We start from the raw sequence: 16,566 nt of genomic DNA, 5'->3' as shown, positions 1-16,566 counted from the left end.
GGAATGCTCTGGGCTTAGTCCAAAATGATTACTTATACCCTCCCCCTGATTGAAATAAGAGAGGATTTTTCTCTGATCTTCATCTTGAGAACATGGCAGTGCTCCTGGAGGTATAACTCATGAATGTGTGCAAGACTCCCGTAAGGCTGGGCCCTCAGAGGTTTTTGCTCTTAGGGAACATCCTGTGTCTAGCAATGTCAGTTATCTTTTGAGCGTTCTCAGCAGGCTCCGGCATTGGCTTCTGCTCCCAGTAGTTGCAATCCTCCGTGTTTGTCTGTTTTTCCAGTTTTGAGGGTGACAGTTTGCCCAGTGGCCTCAGTTCTCTGACGGAACTAAGAAGAGGTGTTGATTTTCAGTTTTTCACCCTTTTTCTTGTTGGGAGTGTGGGAGTGATAACTTCCAAGCTTTTTACGTGTCAGACAGGGAACCAGAATTCCCTTCGGTTTTTTTAGTAGGAAAAAAACAAAACAAAACATTTGAATTGAAAAATAGCTGGCAATGTTGTTCCATTGCTGGAAATTCCTGTACTCAGTCATTCTTTTACTACAAATATCCTAGGATCTACTTTCTTTGGGGGTTAAACTTGGCTAAATCAACTTAGAACATTATTGTTTAAAAGTTTTATGGCACTGAGTATAGGTTGCCACAAAAGACCCTTCCAGGGACTCTAAAATCCCTGGCTCAGAGGATTACTCTTCATTTCATTAAGACTCAGTTGCCATTAACCTCCATCAACAAATTCTGTTGACTCTGTCTACAAAATATACATACAATCCCATCTCTTTTCCCACCTCTGCTGTCCTTATAATAATCTAATCCATTGGGTCACGTGGGTTGCTTAGCCAGTTAAGCATCTGATTCTTAGTTTCAGCTTAGGTTGTGATCTCAGGATGGTGAGGTTGAGCCCCACGTTGGGCTCCATGCTCAACGGGGAGTCTGCTTCTTTGCCTCTCTCTCTCTCTCTCTCTCTCTCTCTCTCTCTTCTCCCCACTCCATGCATGTGCTCTCTCTCTCTCTCTCTTTCTGTCTCTCAAATAAATAAATCTTTTTAAAAAATAATGTAATTCATTAAATATTTCTCTTATAATATTGTGGTAGTCTCTTAATTGGTTCTTCCTGCTTCCACCCTTGTTCCTCTTGTCAGTTCTCAACACAATAGTCAGAATATTAGGAAACATGAGCAATCTTTCTATCTTTCTAAACTTTTTTCACATCTTGTCACCTCTCTGCTCAAAATCCTCCAGTGGCTCCCATCTCACTCTGTGTAAAATCCAGAGTCACGCCATGACCCCTAAGTCTCCATGATAATCTCCCTCTCCATCTTTATGTGCATCTCTTCCTTGATCATTCCAGCCGCAGGTACCTCCTTTGTATTAGTCTCCTAGAGCTGCCATAGCAAAATACCACAGACTGACTGACTTAAACAATAGAAATTTATTTCCCAGAGTTCTGGAGGCTAGAAGTGTGAGATCAGTGTTGGTTTCTCTTTTTGGCCTCTCTCGGCTTGTAGACGCCTTCCTCCAGGCTGTGTCTTCACGTGGCCACCCTGCTATGCCCTTCCATCCCTCATGTCTCTGCTTCTTCTTACAAGGACACCAGTCGTATTGAATTAGAGCCCCTCCCTAAGGACCTCATTTTAACTTAGTTGCCTCTAAAGTCTTTTATCACCCAGTACAGTCACGTTTAAGATGCTGAGGTTTAGACCCTCAACAAATGAATTCTGGGGAGGACACAGTTCAGTCCACAACATCCTGCTGACTTTGAACATCCAAGGTGTACACCAGCCTCTAGGCATTGTACTTGGTGTTTCCTCTCCTGAGATCCTGCTCCCCAGTTAGTCCTGTCACTTCTTCCTTCATTTCCTTTAGGCTCAGAGTGCCCTTTCTTCACCACCAGATATTAAGTAATGATTTCATCCTTTTGCTCCCTATCTCCACCCGCACCTTTGTTTTCCTCCAAATGTAATACTTGCTTATTATACTCCAAATTTATTTTTGTATTATTTCCTGTTTACCTGTGCTGATATATAAACTCCATGAGGGCAGACACTGTGTGTTGTGCCTCTGCTATGCCCCAGTGTCTAGAGCAGCAGCAGGCATACAGAAGGCCCTCAGCACAAATCAGTTGTGCTCTGGTGTTTTGCCTTCTGGCTGAGATTGCCAGGCACTCCAAGGTAGGAAGCCATGGAAATAGGTTCCCATCTGGAACATGCTATAGCCTTCCTGGCTGTAGACTTTGTCCTTTGTCCATCCTGGAATGGAAACCAAATTCGCAGCTCTACCAGTGTGCCCCCAAATGGCCTTGGCCCAGATATGCTGATGCTTATACTTAGATGAGTCACTGCTGACTTTTGTTTTTAAGTTGTATTCATGTGAGCAGAGTCCAGCTAGTATTAGCAACCTGCCTACCAAATCAGAAGGTGTTTTGTATTAGCGTAATAAAATTTAGGCGGTGATGTTCCCAAATGTCCCACTGTATATGATAAAAATAACTTTTTTCCTTAGGAACTGTGCAATACACCTGGTAGACCCAGGAATGTTTGACATGTCAGGTAATTTTATTTTTACATTGACCTTAATTTTATCAACTTTTTCTCTGCATTGGTAAAACCCAACGTTCCAAGATTTAGTATAAAATCATAAATAATAGACAATATTTTTCTTGCACTTTATAAAGCAATTAAAACACTATTAGTAACAGATATAACAACCCTGACAACTAACTTCTCACTGGCTGGTTTATTAAATTTTATTCTGTGTAAGTGTCCTTAATCCGAGACCCCAGTGTATGTCCTTCATACCTACTTGTACAGTCACAGTTACCAAGATCAAGGAGGCTAGCTTGGCTGACTTTTCAGTTTTTGAATGGTGATGCTCCTGTACCACAGGACATTTGCACTTGTTGTTCCTACTGACTCAGCCCCTCTTTTCTCTAACCCTACCCCCTAACTGGGCTTTCATTCTCTAAGACTTCATCCTTAAGCCTCCTTTTTTTTTTTCCCATTGTGTTTCCTTATTTTTTCCTTTATAGCACTTACTCAATTTGGAATTATATAATCATATGTTTTATTGTTTGATCATTATCATTTTTGTCCTTTGTCCTCATTCCCTAGCACTGGACCATTTAAATTATTTGTTAAATGGATAATTAAAGACTTTATATATTGAATCCCTGACCAGTGTTATTTCCCTCTTTTCCCCTCTGAAGTCCTTCATGGTTATAGTGATATGTATCAGAGGATCAAAACTGAAAACAGATTTGGAAGAAATATGCCTTTCAGTGAGCCGGTGGGATTATCTAAATGGCCATAGTTTCTTAGAACTGATGAGCTACGTGGCATTGAGCCTCACGTAAAGTATTGGTTATAAAAGCCATGAGAATATGTGTATACTGCATGAGTAGACTTGAGTTCTGTATGAGAACATTACTAAGAAGATCAAAGTTTAGTTACTTATTTTGGCAGTGGGGTCAATTCTGCTGATAGCCTGGTGCTTGGGGGCTCTACTCTGTATATGGTAGGAACAAATAAAAGGTAAAATGTATTGAGTAATGAATGTCTACCAGGGGCTGCTATGAATATTTTACATATATTACCTCATTGAATTCTTAGGACTCTAAAGGTTAGACACTTGTCCCATTTTGCAGATGAAGAGACTAAGGCTCAGAGCTGTTAAGTAACTTGTTCATTGTTATAAGTAGCAAAATGCAGACTTGGAATTTGAACCAGACCATTCTGGGGGTAACTTTTTAGTACTTTACATTTTATTCAGTGATATGCTAGTAAATAAGCTTTCAAAAAAAAAAACTGAGCTGGTTTGTCAATTGCTGTGTTATAAATACTCTCACTGTGGCTAATTTCAACCTACCAATGGTTTATGGCTTATACATTTTTAATTAAGTTTTTTAAAGATTTTATTTATTTATTTGAAAGAGAGACAGAGAGAGAGAGAGAGCATAGAGGGAGAGTGAGAGGGAGAAGCAGGCTCCCTGCTGAGCAGAGAACCCGATGTAGGACTCGATCCCAGGACCCTGGGATTATGACTTAAACCAAAGGCAGACGCTTAACCAACTAAGCCACCCAGGTGGCCCCATTGTTTGTAATTTTTTAAAGTGAAACAGTTGCTGGTTAGCTTGTTTTAGCACACCACACATTCAGTCCCTCCAGAGCTTTCCCTTTTACATCCATTATCCCATTTGCTTTTCTCACAATATGATGAACTATATGGAACTCGTGGGGTAACCTCAGTGTCCTGATCCTTTCCGTGGGTGGACGGCATGTCCAGGTCCCATTGCCAATAAGTGATGGAGTTGAATGAGGGGCACTCTCTCTCTTACTGGCATTCCTTCCTCTCCACATGCATGACCTCTCCATAATAAGCATCACCCATAGGGTGGGACATTTGTTACAAATCAGTGAACCTGCATTGACCCATCATAATCACTCAAAGTCCATAGGTTACATTACACTTCACTCTCAGCGTGGCACATTCTGTGAGTGTGGGCAAATGTATAGTGACCTGTATCTATCATTACGGTATTTTATAGAGTATTTTCACTGCCCTGAAAATTCCCTGTGCTCTGCCTGTTCATCCCTCATCACTATGCCTAAGGTCTTTTTTACTGTCTCCAAAGTTTTCCTTTTCTAGAGGATCATGTGATTGGAATTATATGGAATGCAGCCTTTTCAGATTGGGTTTCTTTCACTTAGTGATATGTATTTAAGTTTCTTCCATGTCCTTTCATAGCTTAATAGCTCATTTCTTTTTAGTGCCAAATAATATTCTGTCATCTGAGTTGTACCAGTTTATTTATCTAATCACCTACTGAAGAACATCTTATTTGCTTCCAAGTTTTGGCAGTTATGAATAAAGCTGCATTAAACATCTACATGCAGCTTGATGTGTCCACATTAGTTATCCACTCCTTCAGGTAAATACTAAGAAGTGCTATCACTGGATTAGTATGATAAGAGTATGTTAGTTTTGTAAGCAACCACCCAACAGTCTTCCAAAGCAACCATACCATTTTTGCATTCCTATCAGCAAAGAATGAGAGTTCCTATTTCTCCACATCCTCATCAGCATTTGGTGTTGTCAGTTGCAGATTTGGGTGATAAAATGATTTTAAGGGAATTCGGTCCCATTTAAATGGAGTGTGAAATGACCCAAGCTTCTTGGATGATGATTTATCGATATATTTTAAGTGGCAAAAATACTGAGATCTTTCGATGGAATACTTCCATTTCTAGAAATGTACTTAAAGGAAATAATTTTGTAAATAAACATAAAAAATAATGTTCCACAAGGATGTTAATCATTAGGCTTGGGTAATGTGCAGAGGAGAGCACTTTGGGGTAAAGGGAAGGGTTTGGACACAGGAATGTGAGTGAGCGGGCAGAGCTTGGCACCATGCAAATGCAAAGCCACCATGCCTCTTTTCCTTGATTGTCATAACGTACATTAAGATTTGCGTCTTTTTGGGGCGCCTGGGTGGCTCAGTGGGTTAAAGCCTCTGCCTTCAGCTCGGGTCATGATCCCAGGGTCCTGGGATCGAGCCCCACATCGGGCTCTCTGCTCAGTGGGGAGCCTGCTTCCCTTCCTCTCTCTCTCTGCCTGCCTCTCTGCCTACTTGTGATCTCTGTTGAATAAATTAAAAAAAAAAAAAAGATTTGCGTCTTTTTTTTTTTAAGAGAATAGGAAAAAGTAAGGTCTTTTTTGGATATAACAACTGTGAGATAACTGATCTCTCTAATATTTAAACACTTATACTCTTTATCATGTTGGCTGCTTGGGCACAAGTATAGCCAGCCTCTCTGTCGTGGCCAGGGTATGCCTCATGTGGCATAAGACGGGCCTGATTCATTCCAGAAGGCAGTCTGGGGCTGGTCAAAGTTGCTTCCTGGGAAAACCTCAAGCATCGTTTTGGCTTGCATTACTCTCTTTCCCTCTCCATATCTTCTGAGATTTATGTCAATTTTAAAGTAATTAGGAGAAATCTCATTAATCTTGCTATAAAGGAATACCTTTGAATGTCTTGTTTTCCATTTCTCATGTTCTACCCGAAAACATAAAATTAATGGAGAGGCCAGTCATCAGGCAAGGAAAGTGGAGCTCACACTGAAGGCCTGCTTCCAGGTGGAACAGGGGACTTGGAATCAGAACTGCTCCCTAGAATGCGCAAAGAAGGAAGGCCTACCGGGGGGCATTATCACCTAGGAAACATGAGTGGGTTTCTCTTTCCATACTTCAACGTGGGATGCCAGCCCTGAAGCTCCCTTTGCAGGTTGTCCTTCTTCTGTCCCAACCACCCATGCAGGATTCCCTTGTAACAGGAGGGTAAGGAGCTGAGCCAGCATACCCGTGCAGGGTATGTGCAAAGAGACTTCTTTTGAGATGGAAGCTGGCTCCCTGTCATCTCATAATACATTTTTTCCTGCTGGTTCTCACTCACAGTATTTACAGGAAGCATTTATAGCAAATACTTGCCAAGTGTTTTCCATAAACACAACTAAGGACATTTTTCACACATTCCAACAGCTCTGTAAATGTTTGTTTTCACAATGCACAAAGAAGGTGAGTGTAGTTTCCCTAAGCAGGCCTTTGAAGTGTGGCTTTGGCCCAGTGAGAATTTGTATCTGACTTGGTTCTTCTTGGAGGACAAGTCTCCCTGGGGCCCTTTGGGCACTTGCAGAAGACTCCGTTTCAAGAGGAGTTTTCCTCCACAGTTTGGATTCCTGTGCTCCAGCTGTGGAGAAGATTCTGGGTCCTGTCCATCCCCACAAGGAAGGAAAGTGTGAGGTTGGAGGTTGCTGGGAGCATCACAGAAGTCATTGCTGCTGATAAAGTCCACAGGGAAATAGAATGGGGAGTATGGATGGCAGGGCTTAGAAGGTGATTGTAACTCTGTGAAGATATATGAGGATGTACAGGAAAAAAAAAATTGGGAAAAATCTCCTGTTAAAACCAGGCAAATTAATCCTTGCCATAAAGGACAGAGATGTCCACTGGATCCTTGGTGAGTACTGACAGCCCAGTTAGAGGCCAGAGTTCTATCCTATGGTGTCCGTTGACTTGCATAGTAACTGTCTCTTTAGTAAGTCCTAGCTTATGTGTGACTTTGCTATACCCTGAGGGCTTGACAGGTGATTGAGGTGTGGTTCTACCCACTAGGGAAAAGAAGACACATATACTTGCCACGGTTTGGGGCAGAAAGAGAGAACTGCTGTAAAAAAGAGAAAGATAAAGGACTGTGGGGTTTTAGAGGAAGGAGTTGTATAAGGTTTTATGAAGAAAGTGACATTGAGTTGAGTCCGAAGGAGAAGGGAAATTTAGACAAATGCTGGAGGGAAAGCGGGGAGGGGTGGAGAGATATCAGGGAAAGCAGTCTGCATAGAAGAAAACCACACTGGGACCCACTCCTGTAGGAGGGCCGCCACGCAGAAGAGATCTCTCCTTTCAAGAAGTAGCCAAGATTTGAGATGCTTATATAGAATGAGCTGGAATGAGATGAATTCCATTTAAAAAGCTAGATTTAATAGAAGAAAGATTTCCTTTTCACATGAATTCAAGTAAAACAACAGATGGCCTAATTCCGGAATTGTGTTTCAAAAAATAATTTTCCCATTGTAGCTAATTTAGTATGTGTGTCCTCGGAAAATCCGCATTTTCAAGCAGAAAAGGCCGATTAATTATTGTCCAGAAGAAGGTGATAGGACATAAATAGTTCTCCTCGCCTTTCCATCCCCTCAAGTCCAGTCTCCCCAACCAGAGTGAATTTATAAATCTGTGAGCTAAGTGAGAAAATGAGGTGTGATCTGACTTGCAGGGATTTATTTTATCACTAGCTCTCCTGGAATGTGTTTGTTTCGTAAAGCGAGTTATGTCCATATATGTTTCAGACAATGCATGTGGAGCGTAACTTCGCTTTAAGACTGCAATAACTGTTAAGGCAGTAGTGACAATTTCTCAGTAAGAAATCAGGCTTGAGGAATGTCAAGCCTAATTTTTCATCCAGCAGTGACTGTCAGACAATGCCAGCATCTCAGTGTCTTCGCATGCCATTGAAGGAGATGGAAGGCATTTGTATTCAGTAATGTAATGTTGAGTGAGTCAAAATTCTGCCCCATGATCTTGTGATTTATTGCTAATACTGCCCAACATGCAGAGGGGCTCCTCTGCCTTCGCTCAGCATCCAGTTCCCAGTTGCAATTAATCTTTGTTACATTCCATAGTTCACCTCTGGTCTGGAATGTTAAAAAGATGCCTCAGGAGAGAGTCTGGAATCCCGTTTCTTCCCCTCCAAGGCTCACCCTCTCTGTGAAGTTGACTCTGCTTGCCCATTGTGTGCCATATGCAACTTTATCCCAGAAAGTAATACTTCCTTGTAAAAAATGCCGACAATCTAGAAGTAGATGATAGAGGGACATAGCAAATGAAAGCCTGTCCACCCTCCAAATCCTATTCCCTTGTGCCTTCCACATAGATCATGAGCCCTGAAAAATGTTATATTGTCCATAGGTGTATTTTTAGCAGTTAGCAAGTTCCTTAGCAATAACCAATACTTAAAGATATACTTGTTGAAAAAAGAGAAATAATTGTTGGATGAATGAATGAGTGAATGAGTGAATGCATGAATGAATCAAACAAACAGTGGGGACTAGAATTCGTATGCCAAATTTGGGAAGCCCAGTGCCTTGCTTTTCAAAATGTGGCTCTTGGTCCTGCAGTATCAGCATCCCTTGGGAGCTGGTTAGAAATGCAGGATCTCAGGCTGACCTCAGTCTGTTGGATCAGAATCTGTATTTTAATGAGATCTTCATGAGATCCAAGCAGTGCTTTAAAGTTTGAGCAGACCTGAGTAGTGTGTGTCTACAAAATAATATAAGTGTGAGTTTTCACACATAAATGCCCAGAAGTGTATGTGATTTGCAGGTAAGCAGTGTGCAGGGAGCTGCTTGTTCCCCATTGGTAGATACTGAGGGCTTCATAAGGACTTCATACTTTACTCCCCTCATGGGCCCCATGTGGCTGGCCATACTTGGGTGCCCTACAGGACTGTTACTCTAGGCCACTCCTGAACCTCTGGTGCCTCTGTCTGGTCAGTTCTAAGTCCCAGCTTAGAAATAGAAGCCACTGATGCTACCCAAGAAGCAGTTCAAACCACAGCATAGAAGCTGTGAGTCCTGCCCGTAGACTCTGGATGCCGGCGCATCACGCGCGATTGTTAGACAGCAGACACATGACTCAAGCTCCAAGGCATGGTTTCCCCATCTGGAGCAAGTGTTCCTGCTTGATGGCTTGTGGGGACCCAGTGAGTTAGACACTTGAGAGTTTGTTCTTGGTCCTCAGTCCATCTGTATTCACTCTTTATTCAATTGAGGTGATACTCACGTCACACCAAATAAACCATTTCGAAGTGAATTATTCAGGGACGTTTAGTACTTTCGCATGTTGTGTGCAAACACTACCTCTGTGTGGTTGCGAGACATTAATTAGCATCATCCCAAAAGGAAACCCCTTATCTATTAGGCAATCACTCCCCATTTCTCCCCCAACCCTCACCAGCCCCAGGCAATGACCAATCTGCATCCTGTATGGATTTTAACTCATTAATGACGTTTTCATTTGTCACAGAAAAAAAAATCAGAGCAATCAGATTTATTTCTCCTTTACCTACTCTTCTTGCTTTTCACGTCTTTAAAAACAGGAGGTTTGCTGTTGATGGAAAATGAGAGCATAGACGTGGCATAACTTTAAATCTGTGGTTTGTAAATTGTAGTCCCTGACTAACAGCATCCATGGTATCTGGGAACCAGCAATCTATGGTTTTAATAAGCTTCCAGATGATTCTAGCATACACTCAGTTAGAGAACCACTGCTTTCAATAAGCAAGATGTTCCCTCTGCAAGCAAGCAGCAATGCCTGCAGGTGCCTGCCACGCATGTGCCATCCCTGGCCCAGGAGCACATGTCCTGGCCTGAGAGGAGGTCTTCTAGTTCGGTTTCTGTGATGCAGGCACCCGCAGGGACATTGCTCCGGCTATCTGCTGGCCTTTGGAAGAGTCCGCAGAGCTGATATCTCAGCTTCCTTCAGTGATGCCAGGGTCCCTATGCGGGCGTAAACTTATGTCATCCCTGTTCTTGCTGACTCTTTCCCTCCTGGTGCCACCCAGCTCCATACTGGGCGGGAGGACTCCCCCAGCCAAGCGTGGCTATGAGTGCTTGGTGTGTCTCACATGTCCTGGGTCGGTTTCACTATATCAAAGTGTGGGCAGCGCTTCTTTTTGGTTGATTAATGTTCAATTTGAGATCTATTATGAACCTCCAGGCTTTAATTACTACACCATTACCCAGTCAATTCCTTGCCATTTTATATTTATGGCTTTTATTATGCCTCTGTATGTGCAATTGCCTAATTTTATTCTGGAAGGATTTCACCTCATTAGCTGGGTTTTATACCATTCTTCTCATTTGTCCAGATTGTTATTTATCTCGGTTCCCGGTGTGTGCTTTCTACTTTGTTCTCTTCGCTAATCTGACCTCTTATACATTCTTTTTCTCCTTTTCCTGGGATGCATTGTTCTTTTGCCCTTGGCAAGAGCTCTTGAAGTTTTTGCACACTCTGCCCTGGGGGTTCTGCATCCTAGTCACACTCTTGACTCAGTCATTCCACTGCAGCTGCTTGGCATCATTGGCCTTGTCCAACGGCCTTGAGGCCTGCCCTTCAGCCCGGGACGTGCCATGGATCGCTTTATTATCAGATTTATTTCTTCTTCCCCCAACTTCTGTATATGCAATTGGAAGATGCATAGATGGAGGCTTTTTCTTTTTTTAAGAGTATGCTGCTAAAAATAATTTTAGAAATGTTCTTTGTAATGCTTTGTGACACACATTCCCTCAGTCCCTCCAGTGTTTCAGAGGGATCTATGGTTTGGTATGCTTACCTGCATATTTTGTTCAATTCCACCTCAGACCTGCTGGATCCAGCTCCGAGGGAGCAGCCCCCCGGTCTGCGTCTGGCAAGCCTTCCCGCGGTTCAGATGCCTACTCAAGTTTGAGAACCACTGTTCCAAAGAGAGGCTGAAAGAACCTTAGGAAATCCGTCTAAGTCAGAAATAATATTAATTCCACCCGACTCCTTTTACCAAAAAGCAAGATTAATAATCTCTGTAACAGTTTTGTTTTGTTTGCTGTTGTGGTTTTTTTTTTTTCTTCAACAGCTTTGCCCTAGAATTATAAGAATATTTCAGTAAAGCAAAGAATAATACCCTGGCACGAGCTCATGTAATTATTTATAGCAATAGCGGATCGATCATCTCCATCACTGAAGAAGTCTCAGGCACTGAGAGGTCTTTACCTCCACTTTTTTTTTTTTTTTTCATTCATCTGTACACCCCTCGTGGGTAGGTGTTCCTGTCCCCATTTTTATAGGAGAAAACTGAGATTAAGGTTAAGGAATGTGCATCAAGTCACCACCTCTGTTAGAAGGTGATCCAGGAAAATCATTTCTGTGTGGAGCTGCAGTGCTGTCTGCTCCTCTGTTACCGTGGTGAGGATTCCCCTGATCAAAACTTTGCTACTATTTCACCATCCCCGTTCTCAGTAGGAACAGGTAGAGTGTGTCGCCGTGAGAATCGGTAAGCAGGACTGCGTGCTTTCGTGTCAGGTCACCGAAGTTCCTCTGTGGGGTTTCTTTCCGTGCTGTGTGACCTCGGGCAAATTTGCCTCAGTTTGTCCATCTGTCAAGTGGGATGGTACAGTATTTCTGTCACGCAGTACGACGTGTCCCTTAAATGAGACAATCCGTAAAAGTGCTTGGAACGAGGCCTGGGAAGCCAGTGCTCTGGGTGAATGGCAGCTGTTGTTTGAGTTTCTCCGCCCTCTTGTCTGCACCTTTAAAGATGTCTCCTTTAGGTTCCCTCCCTCTGGGGCCTCGCTTCCCTTAGCTGTAGAATGGCGACAGTGGATCAGGTGGCTGAGCAGCTGGGATTCTGATTGCTCTGGTTCGTTTTCCTGCTTGGCATAGTTTCTAGGATTGTAATGTTCCTTGTTCTCTGCCCATTTGAAATCATCTTATTAGGCTTTGGCGTGTTTGTTTGATTTTATGGACTTGCTCAAAATTCATGATCACAATTAAGCTCTTGAGCAAGTCCCTTGAGGCCACTCAATGTACTTTCTAGTGCTTCTCCCCGGCTTTCTGGGACCAATCACCATTAGCACTTGGTCCCATTAGTACCAAGGGTGAACAGAGGAGAAATGTTCCCTCGTGGCCCCCAAGCTGCTGGGAGAGGACCCCAAGCTGGGCTTACACTTTGACCTCAGGAGAGTTCTTGGTCTTGGCGATGTGATCTAAGGGCTAACGCTTCCTTTTGGGGTGTTCGGGATCCTGGTATAATACAAGTTATTTCTGTGTTGCAGAGGGAACCTCACGGAAGGTTTTGTTTGTTTGTTAGTTTATTTGGTTTACTATAGGAGAAGATTGGCGTTTCCTCTGGTGGGTCAGGAAACAGGTTTTAACAGACCTGTAAGGTTTACAGGACTCTGAGGACAAGTGTCCCGTGGTGGCCGTAACGGTTTCGTATTGGGACTTGTTGCCCACATCGGCGGACCGTGACTGGTTCTTCAGGCTCCTTGCTCATTCCTGCACTTGGACCAACGTGTATTCCCGGGAAGACTCCCACTTGAACATGAGCACAGGGGCTTCCTGTCTGCAGTTTTGGTGTAGGCAAGTGAGGACACTTCTTTATTTATGTGGTTCTCCTGCTGAAACAATGTGAGAGCCTCTGGCTTACTTACCAATGGCCCCCAGAGGGCCAGTGTCCCTGCAGTCACGATTTTGGTTTAGTTGCTGGTGAAAGCCTTGTGAGGATGTCGGCCTCGGGGTCACACAGGAATAGGAAGAGGGAGGGCGGTGAAGAGATCATAAACCCCAAGTAGGTCAAGTCTGGTTTAGGCATTTTGCCTTTGTTTTCTGATTGAATTTGCACCACGGTCCTAGCTCTGAAACTTCTGTGTAGCTCACAAAGAGGTGGGGTGCTTTGTGCATGTGAAACTAGTTTTGCCCAGGCGCTCTCAGTTCGATGCTTGTCCTAGCAGCTATGCTGAGCTATGCTCGGAAGTGGAGCAAGACGGACGGTTCCTTCTCTTTGGAGAGAACACAGTAGAAGTTCACACAATGTCTTTGGTGGCCTGTGAGGAGACCTCTAGGCTTGATCTGACTCTGAGAGTCAAAGCAGCATGTGAAGGAAGGCTTCCTGGGTGAGAGGCAGTGGAAGAGGCTCTCGAGGCTCTCAGCCCAGGGCTGGCCACGGGGAAGACAGAATGGATTGGGCTTGCCCTGGAAGAGGAGAGCTCAACAGAATGCGGAGGAACACGTGTCAGGGACAAGCAGCTGAAGAAGTCAGGCATGTGAAGCTGAGGCTGAGGCCAAGGGTGGCCCCAGGAGTCAGAGAAGGGTTGAGTGCCAGCGTGTAGCTGGCCTTGTAGTTGGCCTATCAACATCCAAGCCAAATAGGTTGGTCATCTGAACCGGTGGAGAAGAAGAAATGCAGAGCACTCAGAGGGGTACTCAGAATTTAGGGAGGGACACCCTGTGGGCTACCCCATGCAGTGTTGGGTCACTTACCTTGAGCAATTGTTACTGATCTTCATGGGATGAATGAGATAAGAGAGAACCTTGTACTTTTGTCTAGGAGGAACTGGGATTTATAGACCCACTTCAATGAGATAGAAGAAATTGATCAAAGTTCCTTAGCTTCTTTAGTCATGAAATCCATTGAATTTTATGACAATATGGTATGGGAAGGACATCTTCACAGGAAGAGATTTGGAAATTGAGGACATAACAACGAAATTCCATGAATGACCTAGGCTAGGTCTATGTGTGATACAAGTAAGTCTACTCTTCCTCTTGTGCCCACATTTTAAAGAGAATAATAGTAATGCCTGACTTATCAATCATTTGGACTTTGTTGGGGATCAGTTAATAGAAGTTATATAAATATACCCTGCAAACCAGAGAGTATTTAAAACAGATTTTGTACTTAATATGGCACCAGTATCCAGTGTTTTATTTCATAAGACATGCAGCCAGTTATAACTTCTTCTGGGGTATGGCATATTCTAAGATGAGTGATAAAAGCGGGTTTTTGTGCTTCATCCATCAATGGTTTCTGTTCAAGTATGTTTGTTCTTAAAACTAAAGAGTGAGGAAAAAATGAAGATGGGAAAATATGCCTTGATATTTTCACACGAAACTTTTCAAAATGCCGCCCGTGAACATGGTTAATACCAGAATGTTGAAATTGACTACAGATAGATCAGCGTGTTAATTTTAAAGCAAAAAAGCTACCATCTCGTTTAAGAATTCTCTCTCACTCTAGTAATACCTTATTAGTAAGGTTCATAATCATAGTCTCTTTTGCAGGAATGTAGACCTTAAAATCCACACAGGTAACTTTAAAGACTTGTGTCCGCCTTGTTTAAAGACACCGCTCAAGAAGGAGGGTTTGTTTTTCTTTAGGAGGGTAAATATGGTAAGGTAGATGGTACGTTAAAGAGTAAAGAGAAGGGCTTCTCAGAGCTGATTTACATATTGATTACTTAAATTACTCCTTAATTTAGTGCCTGCTAATAAACAGTGCCTTGGAAATGTTTCCGGAACGTTTATTGGCTGCAGTAATTCTATCTATGGTGTATGCAGATCACATCCTCATTAAATATTGATGTGCTCATGAAATGTTAATAGAATGTTAATGTGAAATGCAGGGGAATGTCCTCAGTGGGAGTTGGGAGCTGGCTGAAAGCTACCTGTCTTCTGTCTTCTCTTTATGTTCAGTCTTCTTCTTGCTCCGTTGTTTCCATTCATTCCCCCGCCATCAGGAGATTTGGATTTGCACCTTGATATATGGGGTGGCTGTTCCAGATACAACATTTTTAAAAGGGAAAGATTCCCTGATTGGTGGGAATGGAGTTGTTCTCCCCTCCTGCTTTCCTGAACTGGAATTCCTGGTTAGAACGAGGAAGAATTCCCCTAGAAGGAAGAGGGTGGTTCAGGCTCAACCTCATGAGTCTTTGTGCTCAGGCAGCTTGCCCGGAAGAGACAGTGAAGAGGAAACAAGCCTTTCAAAGCCTCTAGCACTGGTCCTTCCTCGCTCGGCTGGAGAAGGGATTTAGTTGGAGTTTACATTCAGCTTTCTCAGAGAAAAAACAATCCACTCATAACATGTGTTCCATAAAAAGACCGCAAGGAAGAATTTTTTTATCGTAAATCCCAAGGACAATACGGTTATGTTCCTGGTGATATTCAAGACATAATTATTTATGTGAGCATATGTTCCACACGGTTGAAAAGTCTTACAAAACGGGATGGTTCATCAACTTCTTGGACCATGATGAGGGGGTAAAGTGGTAATGAGGACGGCTGTGAAAACTGCTCATGGCGGAAGTGGAAGAGGAGATTGAATGAGCAAACTGTGCTGTGATTGTGCCTCGGTGTTAATGCAGTGCTGGCAGAAATAGCCCCAAACAGTTAATGTGTTCCTGGGGTACTGTGAGTGCATATAGTAACATATGTATATACGTGTGTTACACTGTTTGTGCGGAAAATGGCTGGAGCACATTTTTGTTAGAATCCTCCTCCTTTGGTTTTAAGCAATGCAGATGATATTCAGCTCCCTCACACCACCATGCTGTTGGGAACCCTGTCCATATCAATAAGATAGCACTTTCGTGTAGTTTTCCTTCTTCCCCCTTTTCTTCTCTCCTTCCAAGTATTCTTTCTTTTCTCTCACTTTTCTAAAAGCCTTCCCCCCCTTGTCCTCATCATTCCTTGTCTGCCTCTATGTCTTACCTTTCTGTGACCACACACTAGATGCCCCAGGCAGGCCTGCTCTGAGCCGCCCTCATCTCTGCCAGGGATGCTGCCCAGGCCCTCCTTTCTTTCTTCCTCCCTGTTCTCTGTTCTCTGTACTCATAGATCTTTTCAAAACAAATCAGGCTGTGTCATTCATGTCACTTGCCTGCCTAAACCTCATGGTTAGCGTCTCAAGTCTTAGAATGATAACCCACGCAGTCCTGGGGCAGGGGCTCTGGCTCACCTCTGCTCTCCCCTTCAGGCTCTTGGAGCCCCAAGTGCTGCCCTGCACCACCCCAGGCTCCTTTGCGTTATAGACTGGGCACTGTCCTTGATCCCTACACCTGGAACCTTCTTCCTCCTGGACCTTGACCTGGCACTCTCTTTTGCATCCTCGATTTCCAGCAGTCACTTGGTTATCAAAACTCTCCTCCCCAGGCCTTCCCCCTTGCCCTTTAGCACCTCAGCAAGTTAAATTTCTTTTTCATAGGACTTGTGATAAACTGTAATTATCTATGGTTACATCTGTCTTCCTCAGTGGAAGCTGGTTTTTCCTTTTGTCGCCATCTGATTTTGAAGTTCAGTGTCTTTAAAACAGAGTTTTATTGTTTTACTTTTGTTTAATCCATGTGTACAATGGCTCTCTTAATTGTGGTGGGAAAATCTCAAACTATCTTAAGGGTAGAGGAGAAGTTATCGGAACAGCCGAACAGTT

At 43.3% G+C, this 16,566-nt stretch overlaps 1 protein-coding gene across 3 annotated transcripts in view; it reads left to right on the top strand.

Moving 5' to 3' along the window:
• The window catches only part of LOC111147268 (engulfment and cell motility 1), a 524,081-nt gene that overhangs the window by 270,005 nt on the left and 237,510 nt on the right, over positions 1-16,566 (top strand). The gene's annotated exons all lie outside the window — the stretch shown is intronic.

The sequence above is a fragment of the Enhydra lutris genome, unplaced genomic scaffold (genome assembly GCF_002288905.1).
Source record: "Enhydra lutris kenyoni isolate GAN:26980312 unplaced genomic scaffold, ASM228890v2 scaffoldscaffold16, whole genome shotgun sequence".
NCBI lineage: Eukaryota > Metazoa > Chordata > Mammalia > Carnivora > Mustelidae > Enhydra > Enhydra lutris.
The sequence above is the reverse complement of the archived record's forward strand: the minus strand, read 5'-3'. Positions and strand labels throughout refer to the sequence as shown.